At 37.2% G+C, this 13,162-nt stretch overlaps 1 protein-coding gene across 4 annotated transcripts in view; it reads left to right on the forward strand.

Annotated features, from left to right (window-relative positions):
* SSH2 (slingshot protein phosphatase 2) overlaps nt 1-13,162 on the forward strand; it is a 244,327-nt gene that overhangs the window by 12,278 nt on the left and 218,887 nt on the right. The window lies entirely within an intron of this gene.

Below are 13,162 nucleotides of genomic sequence, written 5' to 3' on the forward strand. Positions count from 1 at the left end.
CATGTGGCAAAGTAGAACAGAAATTTACAGATTTTTTTAAAATATAGAGAATCTGAGGACATTGAATGTATTCATGGGTTTAAATATATCTTTGTACAAAGAAACAGTAGGTGAGAGGAATAATCTGTCTAATTCAACTATACCAAACAGTTGGCAGTTGAAATTGAATGCAGCTTTTAGAAAATGCAATTCTAAACCAACTGAATGAAGTCACATATGATATAACAAGAGGTCTTTGGTTCAAACTTTGGCTACATTTTGATTATAGTTTTTATTATTGAACCCTGTTAGAAAATAAACAACCTATTTCTTAAGAGAGTACTGAAAAAAATTGCCATAAATTTTCTGTGAGCACAATATTTTGATTCGTCTTCTTGATCTATCTGCCTTATACAAACTGCAACTTTCTCAACTCAGCATTTTTATGCTGATTCTGTGGTTTTCAATTAAACTTCAAAGGAAACTATACGACTGTAAAGGACATCTGGTTAAGCAAGATGTGGCTGAAAAATCCAGGAACTCCTCCACTTGCTTACAAAACATTTTTGGATGATATAGAATCTTGAAACTTAAATATAAAGCTTTTAGGAGAAAGAAAATATTAGATTTCAGTTTAAGCGCTGCTTTATAGAACTTTAATCCAAAAGATTTCAAAAATTAAGAGAATTTTATTTTTTTAAAGATTTTATTTATTTGCTAGAGAGAGAGAACATGGGCGAGAGAGTGAGTGAGAATACAAGAAAGGGGGAGCTGCAGGCAGAGGGAGAAGCAGGCTCCCTGCTGAGCAAGGAGCCCCGATGCGGGACTCAATCCCAGGGTTCTGGGATCATGACCTGAGCCGAAGGCAGCCGCTTAACTGACTGAGCCACCCAGGCATCCCAAATGAAGAGAATTTTATTAAAACCATTAAATCTTCGTGTGTTTTTGAAATTGTCTTATAGAAGGCTACAGTTGTGACTATTAAGACACAGGAAGATTTGGACCTCTGTGCTGCACGAGCTTGTTCAGAATGCCAGTCATTCAAAAGTTAGAAATAGAGATGTCGCTCACCAAATTAGTCTTTGCTTTGTTTCCAGCTGTCCTGTCAGGTGATTCAGGCACTTAGAGGAAGACTGTGTTTTAACAGGTCCCAGGCTTATTCTTTCTTTTTCTCATAGATTTTTTTCACTTTATTGGATTGCACTCATTTGCAGACATTTATTAAATCCCACTGTGCACAAGACTTTATATCACTTAAGCTGCTAGTACAGTCTACCCTTTTTAAAACAAGTTGCTTTTTTTTCACAAGTTGCCTTATCTTGAACATGTGATTTAGAAAATTAGATGATTGAGGTTCTGTGTTTCATTCTGCTGATATACTTAAATATCCCATTTGATTTTGTACTTTTTTATTCTGTATTTTGTTTGTGGCTCACATTTCTGAAATAACTATAATAGTGATTCTCTAATTAGAAATAACTTTTCTGCAATAGTTGTGTGGACTCCAAAGTGAAACCCTATATAGAATTAGATCATATGTGCTTCTAAATTCAAAGATGAAGGAAAAATTATTGAAATGGACAGTTGCTTTTGGAAAATATTTGAATACACAAAAATGTTCTTGGAAAATGTATAGGGCAATAGTAGAGAAAAATGCCTTGTAAGATAGTTACTTCTTAACCCCTCCCTAAAATTACTAAGTTCTCTTTCCTCATTTTGCTTTTTGCCTACTTTACTTGATTTATTACTGACTTTCTGAAATACCATTTTGGAAGTTGAGAGCAGAATTTCTTTAAGATTATTAGGTAATGTGACAGTGATATTGAAATAATGAGACTTTTTTTTTTTTTTAAATGATGCTAAACCTTTCTTGATTATATTCCTCTGAAGAAAAACTATTTTATACGCTGGCCCTCATTCAGTATGCTTTTCTTTCCTGTCAAATCCGGACCCAAAAGAACAGTTTCCCTCTCTGGCTAATTTAATAATGATTTTATGTCTTATGTACTTGTTCTCAAGGAAGTAAGCTGCATTATGGTATAGTGGTTAAATTGGCTTTAGGTTGTAGACACAGATTCCAGAGTTAAAATCCCAGCTCTTCCACTTACTAAGTGTGGATTTTGGGCAAATCACCTTTCTAAGTTTCAGTTACCTTATTTTACAGAATTATTGTTGGCTTTCGTGAAATAACTAAATGACTGCTTAGCACAGTGTCTAGAACTATAGCATAGTGGGTGTTCAGTTAACTGCTAGTGATTACTGTTGTTAAGTAGATTTAATTCTTTGCTTTTTGCACAGTATTACATACAGACTTAATTTTAAAAGATTATGATAGGTGGCTTCTGGGTGGTGAGTTGGTTAAGCGTCTGTCTCTTGATTTCGGCTGAGGTCATGATCTCAGGGTCATGAGATTGAGCCCTGCATCCAGCTCCATGCTCAGCTGAGAGTCTGCTTGAGATTCTCTCTCTCCCTCTCCCTCTGCCCCTCCTCTGCTGTCTCTCTCAAATAAGTAAATAAATCTTTAAAAAAAATTATGATAGTCTGGTTTCCAAAGTGTATTTATTTTTGGTGATATATTTTCATCTTTTTTTTTTTTTTTTTTTTTTTTAAAGATTTTATTTATTTATTCATGAGAGACCGAGAGAGAGAGAGAGAGGCAGAGGGAGAAGCAGGCTCCCAAGGAGCAGGGAGCCCGATGTGGGACTCGATCCCAGGACCCTGGGATCATGACCTGAGCCGAAGGCAGACGCTTAACCATCTGAGCCACCCAGGCACCCTATATTTTCATCTTTACTGTATGTGTCCAGTATGTACTACTCTCAGATGTGTTACTTTATGAGAAGTTGTATACCCTGGATTCAAATGGACACAACCATCTTTGTAATGGTAATGAAGTAATGTGTAATGAAGCACATTTGAAGATGGTGAAAACTAGTTTGTGCTTATCTATAATTACCATTAGAGCTATTAAAATTCTTTCCAGATAATGAATTTTGCACTGAGGGTATGTCCAAGTTTAATGCTCAGTGGGCACAAATGAGTGATATTTGAGAATTCAGCCTTTGTTTATATCATTTTCCAAGTAATTGACAAGAAATAGTCTTTTGGCAGTTGAGATGTGTATCATTTCTTGGAACTGCTTCTAGTGAAAATCTACATTATTTAGCTCTCCTAGATGACAGCCATCTTGAAATGTCCCACATCATCATCCTCTACCTGTGACTTCAGAAATTTTTGTGAGATTCTGGCTTAATAGTTTTGGGTATTGGAACCCTAAATCTTTGTTTTATCAGTAATGTGCAGTAGTGGTGCAAGCTTACCTTCCTGCTAAGACTACAAAATCACAACCTCAATTTCTTGTTTGAGGGATTTTGGATGCAGTGGTTTTTATATTTCTTTGCTAGTCCTATGTAAGAAATGCAGGAGGTTTCTTGGACTTTTGATTACTATCAAAATTTTAGGGTTTATTCATAAATATTGCTTCCTGGGGTTTAACAGAATTTCAGAACTGGAAAATTCACTACTTTAACTCCTTATTTTACTGTTAAATAGTCTCTAGAGTTTGGCTCCAGGGATAGTTTATAATAACTCATTTCTTGAGCAGTTTCAGGAGAGTTTTTGCTATATTAAAAATGCTGTATTCTGTCTTTGGTAGTGATTGATGGGAGGTTTTCTAGGATACTAGGCATTCAAGTGGCTACCTGGGTTCTAGGCTAGACATACATTGAAATGTAATACAGAAGATCACACATTTAAATGTGGCAGTGGGATTAAGCAGATGAACAAAATTAGTGAAGCTGGCCGCATGGGGCCTGTGGTACTTTGGAGACAGAACTCTATTGTCAGAGGCTTCCAATTGTAACCAAGTGAGAGTGTAGACCCAGTGTTTCCAGAAAAGTCTTCTTGTTCAAGAAACACTAGTGATGCAGATTGTTATGTGAAATTTCTTGATTTTTAAATGTTGGCAACTGAATTGGCTGGAAATTATTTTGGCTAGAAGCAACAAAAGACCATAAGAATATTTTTTGGTTTATCTAACAGAAGTCCAAGATACATAGTCCAGGACCAACTTAGTAGTAGCTCAACAATATCATAAGGATCCAAGTCCTTTATAACTTTGTGTTCTTCCATTAATAATGTACTGATTCCCATTTTTATGTTTGTCTCCATATAAAAAAATGTCTGTTGTAGCTCCAGCTAGTATATCCATGTTTGATGCAGGAAGGAGTAAAAGGTACAGTACCAGCAATGAGCTATACCTTTGATTAGGAGAGCATAGGTTTTCCTGGAAACAAACCCCCCATTCCTGGCAGACTTCTCTTTTAGTCTCTGGCCAGAATTAGATTATGTGATTATCCCTTGGTGCAAGAGAGCCTAGGAAGGCAATATGTGACTTTCCATCTTAATCATTGAGTGGCAACAGGGAGAAGGATCTTTGCAATAGCTGTTGTCAGACTTTGTCTATCATAACAACTAATGAAGATTTAAAGGAATGTATCTTGGGGGCTAAACAGAGCTTATCTGTGGCCCAAACTTACCTTGTGGGCCACCAGTTTGTGAACACTTTATAACTATTTTTTTTTTCCCATTTACTATGTGCTCCTGGCTTCTATCAGTTAGTTATTTAATTAGGTTTCTAGGATAACCTGGTGGAATAGAGACATTTTTTTGTAACGTGGGAAGAGTGTTGAACTTAAAATGGGAAAGCTTGAGTTTACGTCCTGATATAAAGACTTACTAGCAGAGTGATACTGGACCAGTTTGCTTAATCTTTCTGAGTCTTTCATGCCCCATCTGGAAAATGGGCATATTACAATATAGCATAGTAGTTGAATGCAGAAGCTTTGGATTCAGAAAGACCCGAGTTGGAATCTTATCTCTGCCAAGCAAGTTGCATGATCTGCCTGTTAATTCTTTTGTAAAATAGGGTTAATTGTTGTACCTACTTCACAGAGTCTTTATGAAGACCAAATGAGATACAGTGAAATCCTACCTTAGCAGAGTTCTAAAGTTAGCATATAAGGCAAAAATTAAATTATAGTCAAAATTATCTCTGAAAAAAACTCTTAAATCACCCATAAAGAACAATATATATGGTTTTGGACATGCGGTTTTTTCCATCTCATGCACGCTTTGTTACATGCACTTGTTGAATGTAATTGCAGGTAAAATCATGTGCAACTTATATTTTCATTCATATTTACTCTCTTCTAAATACATATACTCAAATTAGCGTAAATGAAATGCACATTTGATGCAACTGTAGACTTATTTATGGGATACTCATCATAGAACCTGGCCCTTTTAAGCCTTCAATAAATGGTAGCTGTTAATTGTACCATCGGTACAGCATATGATGTGTGAGGATGAGGAATTGAATTTGTCTAGGGTTCATCTAGGCTCCTGATATGCAACACAGACCAATGATGATTTTTTTTTTCTGTCACACCAGCTAAAACTTACAACAAACAAAGGAATAATGTCACTCTTAAGGAATTAAGACAAAGATTATCAGTTGTATTTCAAGGGAAAACTCTAACATAACTGCCTCAAAATATAGGCCAAAATTAACATGACCTGAAAAAAATATGCTAATTTTTTATTGTTTAAATTTTGAAGTATATCATTTACACAGAGTATTTTTTTTTTAAGATTTTATTTATTTATTTGACAGAGAGAGACACAGCGAGAGAGGGAACACAAGCAGGGGGAGTGGGAGAGGGAGAAGCAGGCTTCCCGCTGAGCAGGGAGCCTGATGTGGGGCTCTATCCCAGGACCCTGGGATCCTGACCTGAGCCGAAGGCAGACGCTTAACGACTGCCACCCAGGCGCCCCTACACAGAGTATTTTTAAAGAATATTTTTTTGGGGGGGGGGGGGGCGCCTGGGTGGCTCAGTCAGTTAAGTGTCCAGCTCTAGATTTCAGCTCAGGTCATGATCTCAGGGTCCTGTGATTGAGCCCCTCATCGGGCTCTGCACTCAGTGGGGAGTCTGCTTGAGATTCTCTCCCTCTCCCTCTGCCCCTCCCCTCACTCGCGTGTGCTGTCTCTCTCTCTCAAATAAATCTTTTTAAAAAAGAGAATATTTTGGGGCGCCTGGGTGGCTCAGTGATTAAGCGTCTGCCTTCGGCTCCTGTCATGATCCCAGAGTCCTGGGATGGAGTGCCACATCGGGCTCCTTGCTCAGTGGGGAGCCTGCTTCTCCCTCTGCCTGCTGCTCCCCCTGCTTGCTCAATCTCTCTCTCTGACAAATAAAATCTATAAAAAAAAAAGAGAATATTTTTATTTTGGGGTGCCTGGGTGGCTCAGTCAGTTAAGCATCCAACTCTTGGTTTTGGCTCAGGCTGTGATCTCAGGATTCTGAGATCAAACCCATGTTGAGTTCCCCACTCAGCCAGAGTCTGCTCCCCCCTCCCTCTTCTTCTTCCTCTCCCCCCACTTGCGCATGCTGTCTCTCTAAAATAAATCTTAAAATTTTTTTTTATTTTAATGCAAAATTTTTTTGTTTCCTTTCAAATTTATGATGTAAAGGTTTTCCAAGAACAAAGTGATATTAAGTGGAATGCAAGATGTTAGGAAACCCTGTTGGTAAAATTCATCTAGGATGAATAAAATAAAAATAAAATAAAATTCATTAAGGATGTTAACCATTTTCAACTAAAGCTATACTGACCCATAAATAGTTACTGGTGATCTGTTTTACAGTGTTGACACATATGTCCAACAAGATCTTATACCACTAACAAAGTACTTTTTTGTACTTATATTTGTTGCTTAAAATACTTTGGGACTTAAGTTGCTTGGGTCAGATTGTAGCACTCAAATATAATGAATCATATATAGGGTAAGGTATAAATATAGTTTAAGAAATTGCCATATAGGAAGACAAACGGAATCCCCCCTTTTTCTGAGAGGAAGTATTTATTTTGCAGGTTACAATAGGCAAGGATGCAACTTCTGAATGTTTTTTTTTTTTTTTTTTTGAGGATCCAAAATTATAAAGTAAGAATAAGAGTGTTAGGGGCACCTGCTGGTGCAGTGGTTAGGCTTCTGACTCTTGGCTTCAGCTCAGGCCGTGACCTCAGGGTCCTGGGATGGAGACCCTTGTGGGGCTCTGCACTTGGCTCTGAGTCTGCTAGAGATTCTCTCTCCCTCTCCCTCTGCCCACCCCTCTCATGCTCTCTCTCTCTCTCTCTCTCTCAAATAAATAAATAAATCTAAAAGAAAAAAAAAGAATAAGGGTGATAGACAGTAAAACTCTGAGAGCAATAATACGCTTTTTTTCAAGTGCTGTTGAGTGTTTTCTACTGAATGTAAAGTTGTCTAAACTTGTACCTTATCACTTGTTGCTTGGTATAGGGTTGTCTTGTTTTTAAACAAAGGAGGAAAATCTTGTTTTAAGGTGACTCATATAGTGATGTAGTATGTTAGTAACAGGGTGGTGTTTCTTTGCTCAATTTGAGCACTAGTAATAACAGATACTGGCAATTTTCCCATAGAATTTAATTAATATTTGGGAATTCTTTTTTTTTTTTTTTTTTTAAGATTTTATTTATTTGACAGAGAGAGACACAGCGAGAGAGGGAACACAAGCGGGGGGAGCGGGAGAGGGAGAAGCAGGCTTCCCGCGGAGCAGGGAGCCCGATGTGGGACTCGATCCCAGGACCCTGGGATCATGACCTGGGCCGAAGGCAGACGCTTAACGACTGAGCCACCCAGGCGCCCCAATATTTGGGAATTCTTAGGAATCTGTGTATACAGGGGCCAGGTTCCACAAATTCTTAGTAGTAAGAATGGTTAAGTATCACTGCTATGTGACCATGGGAATTAGAGGTGTGGCATTCATAATATATGAGTTATAATTAGCTTATACTTTTAAAACTTTAAATATCTCTCAATCTGTCTTATCTGTGATTATTTTTCTCCTACTGTCCTTTGAGACCCATTGATTTCTGATTGGATGATTTATCCATTTACAGTTAACTAAATTCAGCTACCGATTCTTATTGTATTTTTTTTTTTTAAAGATCTTACTGTGGTTATGGAACTAGGTCTAATGGAAGCTTGATTTTGATATCGTTATAGTGGTATAGATATTGCCATGATACCTGGAAATATTGTTTGCTGGAAAGATATATAGACATTTATTTATTTATTTCATAGTTACAAATATTTAGAGATTTTTATGATTTCTTGTAAGAGAAGTACTGAAACTTAAACTCAAGCATTTTTACAGTAAAGGGGTGCTAATAATCACTTCACTGTGCAACAGATGTTAACTGGAATGTGCAAATGGGGACATATGGTGACCCTAGTGATAGAACTGGAATTTATCTTGATATTATTGGGTGAGTTTTCACTGAGAGGGAAAACAGTTTATTTGGAATTTGTTCCTATAATATTATTTTGAAACCACCTCACCTAAGTTAGTTATTTCTCTGTTTTCTCTTAGAAATTTTACACACATGCATACACACACACACACACACGGCATTATATTGGGGTTATTTATTTAAGGGTCAGCCTCCCTCAGAGGTCAGGAGCTTTTCTTGTTTATTTTTGTGACCTCCTTTGTATCTGGAATATAAAAAATATATATGACAGTGAAGGAATGTTAATCTTATTTAATTATAGACTTCCTAATTACTAAAATAAGACTGTTTTGGGGCTGATAATTTTACCTAACCAGCTCGAATGTATTGCTTGTATTTTATAGTATTAAATAGGTTGAGAATGAATATTTAAATTTATAGGCAGTGTTTTACATTTGTTATAGGGAAAATTTAAAGGCTGGGAATGAAATAACATATAATTAAACTCATGAAAAAGACCATTTGGAACCAGCAGTAAAGTGGATAGGAGTGTGGTTGAACTGACTTTATGAACAGAAGAATAGTATGTGCAAAGAGAAGACAGTATGACCATTTGAGGAAATAGGTGATTTGATTTGACTAGAGTGGAGAGTATGTCAGGTTGGAACATGGAGGGAGATGAGATACAAGATACCAGATCATAAGGAGGCTCACATCATATGTTAGGAGGTTGAATTTTATCCTGAAAACCATGGGGAAATATTGAAGAATTTTAAGCAAAGCAGTAATGTGATAAGATTTTGCACTTTAGAAAGGTAGCTATCTGGAAATGTATTGGAGGGAAGTCAGATATAATTAGTCAGCAGAGGGAAGAATGTGTATGAATGTGAATGAGTATTGTTTCAGTATTTCAGGTTTGGGCAGCTGGTTGGAGAGTAGTGCTGTTCACCTAGCTAGAGAGTACAGGGGCCATTTAGATGGTAGGATGGGAGGTGAGCATCTTGAATTGGAGGTATATATGAAACAACCAAGGGAAATTCCTAAGTTAGATATATTTGCTGCTCAGCAAGGAGATCTAGCTGGAGACAGAGGAAATGATTGTGACCACTTATTGAACTTTTATTTAAATATGTAAATACTTTGTAAATGTGTAAATACCTGTGGTAAATACTTTATGTATATTATGTCATCTAGTCCTTATGAATAGTTATCATTATTCCCATTTTATAGGTTAGGAAACCAAGATCCAAGGTTACACAGTAAGTGGCAGAGTCACTTATTGATTCTAAGGCCAGGTTAAAACCATGAGGCTGTGACTGAGTGATTAGGATGAATGTATAGGGTGGAGATAAGTGGAGGACTGAGAGGTGACTAAGGCATGAAATGAGTGAAGCACTAAAAGTGGAGGACAGTGGAGGAAGAAAATCTTGCAGATAAGACTAGAAAAGAACATCAAGGGCGCCTGGGTGGCTCAGTTGGTTAAGCGACTGCCTTCGGCTCAGGTCATGGTCCCGGAGTCCTGGGATCGAGTCCCGCATCGGGCTCCCTGCTCAGCGGGGAGTCTGCTTCTCCCTCTGCCCCTCCCCCCTCTCATGCTCTCTCTATCTCATTCTCTCTCTCAAATAAATAAATAAAATCTTTTAAAAAAAAAAGAAAGAAAAGAACATCAAGAGTAATGTTACTCAAATTATGTTTCTCAATTTGTCATGTAAGATGGTTCTTTAAAAGGGAGGGAAGGGTTCTAGAGTCAAGTAATTTTGGGAAACACTGCAGAACTCTGTCTTGTAGAGTTATAATGAACATCAGTATTGATAAGAGAAATCTGAGAAATCCTGTAGTAAGGAAATCTGTTTAACTTAATACCACATTTTCCAAACCTATTTGATCAGGAACCTCCTTCCCCCCCTTTTATTTCCATACATTCCATTTACATCGCCAAACTGAAGAATTCAAGTGAGTGTGGCATCACAGACTGTAAGCAAAGAGGGAGTTTCAGGAAGGAAATGGCCACTGTTGGATCATATGTCTTAAAGAGGTCAACGGTGTAGAAAGAGTAGGCAGTCAATTGACTTTGGCACTTAGGCCCTAGTGACCTATGTGAGAGCAGCTATGGTGGAGTGGGGGGTCAGAAGACCATTGTGTTACAGCAGGTGAAAAGATAAACGAGTGGTGAGGAAGGGGAGGAAGCAAGCAAAAGTTGTTCTTTCCAAAACCTTGTCTCTGAAGGAAAGAAGAAGAAAGTAACTAGAGGATGGTGTGGGGTGAAAGAAGGGCTCTTTTGTGTTATTTGGGAGAGATTTGAGAATATTTCTCTGCTGAGGGGAAGGAGTCCTTTGGCAAGAAAAGGGGTCCAGGTATGGTAGGGAAGAGCAGATGATTCATGGAGCAAGATTACAGAGGAAATGGGAGGAGAGAGGTTCCAGAGGACAGATGGAGAGATTAGCTTTGGATGGGTGGAAGTATTACACTGAGTTCTAATACAGTAATGCCCTTAAGGGCTTCTTTTCCAAGTAGGAATGTGCTCTTGGTGTTTGTGTTTGTGTCTACTTTTTATAGCTTTACTGAATCTTCTTCCTTATTGTCAGCTGTCACTTCCTACGGTCATTGTGCTGTCCTCTAGTTTTTTACTTCCACCAATTTGCTGCTTTATATCTGCTTCCAACTAGAAAACCAGGATATCGGGCACCTGGGTGGCTTAGTCAGTTAAGCATCTGCCTTCAGCTCAGGTTATTATCCTGGGGTCCTGAGATCGAATCCCGCATGCCTGCAGAGCAGGGAGCCTGCTTCTCCATCTGCCTCTCTTAAATCTTAAAAAATCTTAAAAATCTTAAAAAACAAACAAACAAACCAGGAAATCAAGCTTTGCAGAGTTGAATAGGAAGTAAGAATAAATAAACTGAAGGTCTAAAAAAGCATGCTACCCTCTCCCCCACCCCGCCACGGGATGGAATTTATAAGCTTTGGGACATGTCTTTTGTGTATTTAGAATCCCTTTTTTTAGGTGAGACGTTAGGGTGGAGTTGCTTTCAAATTTCAAATTTAACAGATAGATAGCAATACCAGATAAGGAACTTCTAGTTTTTTTATGTAATATATATTTACTATTGAAAATGTCTACTATCGCTTTATTTCTCTACTTTTTTAAATTCTAAAAGCCATTTTTCTCATTTTAAAAAGCTTCTTGATGGTAGATATCTTCAAGCTATGTATTGTTCATACAAATCTCTTCAGTTTAAAGATGTTTTTTAACTAGAATCTAGAAAAGTAATGGGATGAACAGAACAAAAATTACTGAATTATAACCATTAAAATGTGCAAGAGTAAATATTTTTCAGTTAATACTACCTGGTGTTTGTGGTCTATACGGAAGCCTTTTGATTTAAGTGGGTCACTATATAACAATGCAGTCCTGTTCTGTGCTTTTACGGCTACTTATAGTTCTTTTGTCTACAGCTGGACATCCCTTTCATTCAAATGAGAAGTCTAGAAAATCTGTAGTTAACCTTTGGAGTGCTTTTCACAAGTCGTAAGTTTGGAGGCTATTTTTTTTTTACCTATAGCTAGGGTACCTGTTCGACATTTTAGAATTTATGTAGAAATGTGATTAGATCTGGTGGGTTTCATGTAGACAGCATAGTGCAGGGAAGTGTTTGTCTTAATGGGTTTTAAGACTGTGTGTTGTTAAACAGCTTTTGGGTGATTCTGGTAGGCACTAATGTATGAAAACTGCTAGTATAGGGGATCCATCCTATGATTAAGTCTGACCCAGCCTGGTTCTTCCATTGAATGTGGCAGAAGTATCCACGGTTAGAACCTGAATCAGATGAGTACTTGTCCAGGTATTTTTCATAGGATGATCTTTTAAAGTTTTGTTAAAATTTACCATTTTTAAACAGCTGTGTTGAAATACAATTCATACTCTACAGTTAACACATTTAAAGTATTCAGTGGTTTTTGGCATATTCATAGATATGTACACCTATCACCACAGTCAATTTTTGAACAATTTCAACACCTCAGAAAGAAATCGTGTACCCTTTAGTTGTCACCACCCTCTCCTTCCCCTCCCCCCAACCCTAAGCAACTGCTAATCTACTTTTTGTCTCTATAGATTTCCCTATTCTGGACTTTAAATGTATGGAATCACATACTATGTTGGTTTCTGTGACTGGCTTCTTTCACTTAGCATAATATTTTCAAGGTTCATCCATATTGTAGCATGTGTCAGTACTTTATTCCTTTTTATAGCAGAATAATATTTCATTGTATGGATATAACACATTTTTATTCATCCTTTCTTCCACTGATGGACATTTAGGTTGTTTCCACCTTTCAACAATTATGAATAATGCTGCTATAAACATTTATATTTTGGAGATATATTTTCATTTCTCTTAGGTATTTACTTAAGGAGTGGAATTGCTAGGTAGCTCTGTTTAATTGAGGACCTGACAGTTTCCCAAAGCAGTTGCACCATCTTGTAAGATTCCCTGTAAAGGAACTTAAGTGTAAAGGGTTCTGATAACTCCATGTCCACATTAGCACTTGTTATCTAACTCTTTTAATGCTAGCCATCTTTTTGAGTATGAAGTGTTATCTCATAGTGGGTTTGGTTTGCATTTTTCTGATGGCTAATGATATTGAACATCTTTTCATGTGCTTCTTGACCATTTGTATATCTTCTTTGGAGAAATGTCTATTCAGTATTTTAAGTTTGGGTTATTTGTCTTTTCATTTTTGAGTTGTAAGAGTTCTTTATATATTCTAGACACAGATCCCTTGTCAGATATATGATTTGCAAATATTTCCTCCCATTTTCTGGGTTGCCTTTTCACTTCCTTTAGGGTATCCTTTGAAGCACAAAAATTTTTAA

Source organism: Mirounga angustirostris, unplaced genomic scaffold (assembly GCF_029215605.1).
Source record: "Mirounga angustirostris isolate CCGP_5_RB_7025 unplaced genomic scaffold, mMirAng1.0.hap1 SCAF_17, whole genome shotgun sequence".
NCBI lineage: Eukaryota > Metazoa > Chordata > Mammalia > Carnivora > Phocidae > Mirounga > Mirounga angustirostris.